Source organism: Podarcis tiliguerta, assembly GCF_965153285.1.
Source record: "Podarcis tiliguerta genome assembly, chromosome: 3".
In the NCBI taxonomy this organism is placed as follows: Eukaryota; Metazoa; Chordata; class Lepidosauria; order Squamata; family Lacertidae; genus Podarcis; species Podarcis tiliguerta.
The window spans coordinates 22,544,476-22,550,439 of NC_139536.1; the positions used below are offsets into that span (position 1 = coordinate 22,544,476).

The 5,964-nt window shown below is 41.0% G+C and overlaps 1 long non-coding RNA gene across 1 annotated transcript; it reads right to left on the reverse strand.

Moving 5' to 3' along the window:
• Window positions 1-276: 276 nt before the first annotated feature.
• Window positions 277-5,665, reverse strand: LOC310674249. The gene is made up of 3 exons (XR_014509478.1): window positions 5,233-5,665; window positions 3,705-3,803; window positions 277-748 (listed from the first exon to the last, which is right to left on the reverse strand). It is a non-coding gene; the product is annotated as an uncharacterized lncRNA (long non-coding RNA).
• Window positions 5,666-5,964: the final 299 nt, after the last annotated feature.

The window sequence follows — 5,964 nt, forward strand, 5'->3', positions numbered from 1 at the left end:
TAGAACTAATTGAGGACTGCATCTGAGGCAGATGTATAGTCCTGTTGTAGGGGGTCCCCAAGTTGGGGCCATGGAGTGGATCTGGGAGACTATGAAAAAGCAATACATATATGTGCATAAATATACTATCTATGCTGCATTTCTCTGATCGACTTTTTGCCAGAAAGGTGGTAGTGTGTGTGAATTTACCACACACACACACCCCTCCTCTGAAAGAATTCATCAGTGATGAATATTCCAGCTTTCTTTTAAAATAGTGTCCCATGCACAGCCCTGGCGGTCATGTTAGGCAGAAGAAGAACATGTGGAGGACTAGTTTTGTGCCAACTGTTTCCTGCCCATCTAGGAAAACAAATGCAGCAGGCCTCTCATTCATCACACCTTGCTCCATTGCAGTGTAGGCATTTTCCATTTGCTAACTTTGTAGCCATGGCATTTAGTGCTTATTCATTTAGTGGAAACTCTTAATTCAGACACCTTGATTGACAAATCACACAGAGGCACACAGATTTCCAAAAATACACATGGGGAAAGGGAGCTGAAAAGTCCAAAGGCATATGTTGGTGTGTGGAAGATCTTCAGTCAGCTTTAGGACCTGTCTATAAGCCAGCGTTGCAGAAGTCTCTGTCTTCACAACAGAGGATTTCCATGTAACCAGTAACTTTACCACCTTGGCTGATGTTCTTTCTAGTGCCACACTCCGATAGAGCTTTCGCACAGAACAAAACCACTTCTCTCAGTTCCCCATCTATGATGGTAGTGGGAAAAATAAATTGAGAGAGAGGATAGGAAGAAGCATTAGCATTTTATTTCCACTAATAGTGACATATACTTTGCATTAGATGTCAAAACACTTCCCCACCCCCACCTTTTTAAAGGTTGATACACATTAAGCTATTCTTCTGCCCATTGTGCAAAAAGGATAAGGGCATGACCCCAAAACATTTCTCTGGTGAAAACTGGGACATCCCATTCCATAATGATATTTTTACTATTTATACCCCACACATCTTAGTGGGTTGCCCAACACTCTGGGCAGCTTCCAACGTATGTAAAAACATAATAAAACATTGAACATTAAAAGAAACCCTTCCATTTACAGGATTGCCTTCGGATGGCTCAAGGTTCGGATAACTCCATGCCCTCCAACATTTCTCCAGTGAAAATAGGGACATCCTAAGGAAAAGCGGGATATTCCAGGATCAAATCAGAAGCTGGCTGGCTTCTCTAAATCAGGGACATCCCTAGAAAATAGGGACACTTGGAGAATCTGTAAGGGATGTCTGAAGAATGATTTTTGTTAAGGATTCTTTGCGGTGGAAAAGAAACGTATTTGCATTTGATCCAGGGTATGCAATGTGGTGACACTAATGATTGAGAGTACAGTGATAGCTCTGTTGTACAGCATGTGGACAGCACATTATCTACAGAAGTTTGAGGTTCAGTTCCTGGCACCTGCAATTCATAAAATCATAGAATTGTAGAGTTGGAAGGAATCATCTAGTCCAACCACCTGCAATGCAGGAATCAAAGGGGATTCAAAGGAATTCACAGGGGATCAGGTAGCAGGTGAGGTGAAAGACCTCTGTCTGAGATCCTGAGCAGTTTCTCCCAGGAGGAGAAGTCTAAGACTATTACAGGTCCATGCCTTTGCTGGTTGAAAGAATGGATAAAATTAGAAAATAAGGAATTGTTCGACCTAGAGGGGTTTGATAACAGATTTGGATGGCATCCGTACCTATGGTGTGAGAAGAAGAAAATCCATAAAGGTTTTGAGAACCACATCTTCCGAGGTCCTTTGATTGAAGTTTGGGATAGGTATAAAAACCTGTTAGAACCTAGAGTACCACACTGGTTATCTCCATTAGAAGTTATGAGTGTAAGGAAAATTAATATGAGAGGCAATTGGATCACATATGGCCAATTGTTATTTAAAGAAGGAGGAAAATGGAAAATAAAACCATATGAACAGGTTAAAGAATATGTATATGACTGGTTGCATTATTTTCAAATAAATGAAATGTTTAGGAAAGACATTAAAGAACGTGGTTACGCAGATAAGGATTCAAAATTTCAGATAGAAATAATAAATAATGATTTTAAAATTTTATCCAAAATGTATAAGTTGTTGCTAGAATGGAATTTGAAGGACGAGGAAGTTAAATCGGTAATGATACATTGGGCCAGAGATTTTGGTTACAACATACAATTAGAAGACTGGGAAAGATTATGGAAAGAAAATTTAAAATTTACAGCATGTATGACACTAAAAGAAAATGTTATGAAAATGTTTTATAGATGGTACATAACACCAGTAAAATTAGCGAAAATGTATAAGACATGTAATAAGTGTTGGAAATGTAAAGATAAAGAAGGCTCTTTTTACCATATGTGGTGGGAATGTAAGAAAGTGAAAGGCTTCTGGGAAATGATATATAATGAATTGGAGAAGATATTAAAATACACATTTGTAAAGAAACCAGAGGCCTTTCTGTTAGGAATTTTAGGAAATGAGATAAAGAGAAAGGACTGTAAATTTTTTCGATATGCAGTGACAGCTGCAAGAGTATTACTGGCTCAGAAATGGAAACAACAGGAAATACCGATGATGGAAGAATGGAGAATGAAGTTGTTAGACTATGCTGAGTTGGATAAATTGACTGGGAAAATTAGATATCTAAGAGACCAAAAGTTTATCAAGGACTGGGGAAAATTTGTGGAATATCTGAAAAGTATAAGTGAGGGACAGATAACGCTAGAGGGATTTAAAGAAGCACTGTGAAATTTGAGAAGTATTGTTTAAAGGGAATAGAAAAAGGAAAGTTTAAATAATGACAATACAAACCTAAGGAATGCGTAATTTAAATAATGACTATGGATGATTTACGGAAAAGCTGAAGGAAGTCCAGAAAAGAGATAATTTGTGAAAAATTGGATGTGAAATTATTGTGTGTTTTTGTTTTTGTTGTAAACTAATAAAAATTATTATTATTATTATTTTTAAAAAAAGACCATTACAGGTCAGGAGTGAGCTAATGTGTTAGGAAATGGATGTCCCTCCAGGATACATGACTTCCCATCCTGCTACAGAGAAACAAGAAACAAAATTCTGGTAAGGAAAAGGGGGTTGTAAACAGAGAATTATGAATTATGGTGCTGGAGGAGACTCTTGAGAGTCCCATGGACTGCAAGAAGATCAAACACATCCATTCTTAAGGAAATCAGCCCTGAGTGCTCACTGGAAGGACAGATCCTGAAGCTGAGGCTCCAATACTTTGGCCACCACATGAGAAGAGAAGACTCCTTGGAAGACTCTTGGAAAAGACCCTGATGTTGGGAAAGATTGAGGGCACAAGGAGAAGGGGACGACAGAGGACGAGATGGTTGGACAGTGTTCTCGAAGCTATCAGCATGAGTTTGACCAAACTGTGGGAGGCAGTGGAAGACAGGAGTGCCTGGCATGCTCTGGTCGATGGGGTCACGAAGAGTCAGACACAACTAAACAACTAAACAACAACAAACAGAGAATTCCTCCAGCATGCCACATCCTTGAAATGTGCATGGTCAACGGCACTTCCATCATTACCATGCAAGTAGTGAGGAGGCTAACCCAATCTCCAGTGGCAGTAGGAAGATGCATCTGTAGTATATTTCCCCACCATTTACCAATGAAACCCAAAGAAATTTAAACTGGGGGAACTCACTCATTGCATACTCTTTTGAGGCAGCACATTTTGTGCCTTTGCAGGGTAGCGGTTTCACACCTTGCATCAGATTGTAGAATGCACATTCCAAGGCATCAGCTAGAAAAAATACAGCCTTGTTATTTCTGGGAGGTACACCCATTGAGTTTGCACTGGATGGTGATGTCCGTTCAGTGAAGGAGCTGGTATACAGTTTGTGGGTGCCACTGGAGCCATCATTGTTGCTTTCAAGGAAATTGTATCCCTGTTTAGGCATCTGTGTAAAAGCTGGTGACTGTGGAAAAGTTGGTTGAAATCAGCTCATGAAGCTAAGGTGCCCGCCATTATTTAAGCTGCTGTACTCAGGAGTGAGGGGTGAAGGGTGAATTTGGGGTTTTATGCAAGTTCAGATGTAGTAGGAACATGCGCCAGTGAGAAGGAGGAGAATTTTGCATGATAATTTTATATTTGACACTCCTAATTCCTGCAACTGCACGTCTTCTAAATATGAATGGAGGAGCAAGGAGCATTGCCTATGTGAGGTTTGCATGCAATGTCCAAATCAAGCACGCTGCTCTGTGCATGGTGCCAGTTTTATGCCTCATCACACATACACACACCCAGAGAGAGAGAGAGAGAGAGCAGATTTCAGAAGACAAAAACCGGCCCCAGGCACGGGGGATGGTGGAGAACATCTTTGGATTCAAACTTAAAGGTGAACGTACCTATTCCACACATCCTGGACCAATAAATGAACTGAAGCAAAACTATCCTTTAATACCTTTGACTATCTGATCCCATAATGGAATTATCACAGTTAAAACAGCAGAGGATTCCATTCTGCAGCATAATGGTGTATCAGACTTACACAGTTCACATCTCAGAATGTATTGCAGAGGCTTCTCTTGAGCAGCCTCTCACATATGTGGAGAAACACCACTCTTTCCTTTCTAACAAATTTAGCACCAACATACCTTTCAACACCCTTCTGGCCTGAAACACAGCCACATTCACGAAAATTGTGTATCTTACATTGACCTCATGGATCTTTAGTGCATGATCATATCCCATGCTATTTTTCCAGGTGCTGAAACTCACAAAACACCTCCTTTGTTCTCTTATAATGGCAATGGTGCCCATCTGAGAGGTGCCGGAACTGAGTTCCAGAAAGTCCTACATGGGAAAAAGCATGCATTGCCACAGTAGGATTTTTCACCAGAGTGATCTGCACCCAGTTTCACTAGCACAGAAAGTAGAACTGCCTAGGAGTCTGTCGAAGTTAAGTGTTCACAATGTTGTTGTTTTTTCCTGTTTGCAGAAGGATTATGTGCATTTGCACACTCTACGCAGGGCTACCTCTGAAGGCGAACAGAAAACCTCAGGTGCAGAGAGAGAGAATATAATGCTTTTATATAAATTGGTCTTTCTATCCTTGTTTGCAGCTTGAGAGGGCTCTCTAGCTCGAAAGATTAAAGCTGCTTGGAAGTTGACATCGACAACTCATCTTTGATCAAAACTTCTTCTCCCAGCCCTGGAATAAGGAACTTACCTTCAAGAGGAAGATAGAAGAAAGCACAGAAGGCAAGGAGCAGGATTTGAGCCATGGGGAACAGCTTGAAATCAAGAGGATTCTGTCTGCCATGTAGCAATTCAGAAGGAGGTGCCTTGATCTCTACTCACTTCCAGCTAGATGGATAAACTTTCTGCTTTTATTGCATTGATGACATGACTGCATAGGCCCCTCAAGCCTATGCCTATTTTTGGCAAGGACAGAGAGTCTTGTAGTTTTCTTGGCATGGATCGGAACTCTTAGGTGCCATGAACTCACAAACTGGCTGGACAGTGATCAAGAGTGGACTGGGAGATTGCAACACCACTAGGACTGAAACCAGCAGAGTAGGGGATCCAGCACAGGAGGAACGGATGTTACTGCTGCAGTTTTCTGATGCAGATCTTCACTCAGACCTTCTTATCTGGTTGGGAAGGGGTGCCATTTTGTGGTTAACTTCAGGTGTCAAAATGCATTGGTTAAAATGCACCCCTGGCTGTGGATGTGTGGTAATGGAGAAAGGACTAGCATTTAAATCCCAAAAATGTTGGGTGGCCGCTAGCAAAATTGACCTTGGGCGGGACAGAATTTTGCCACCCAGCCCCAAATGTTTCAGGTGGGGAAATGATATTTTTGCTAATAAGAGGTTAACTCCAACTTTGAATTGTGTGATTACTGACTGGCATATTCCGGTGACAGCTAGGTAACAGATGTATCTTTGTACAATAGTCT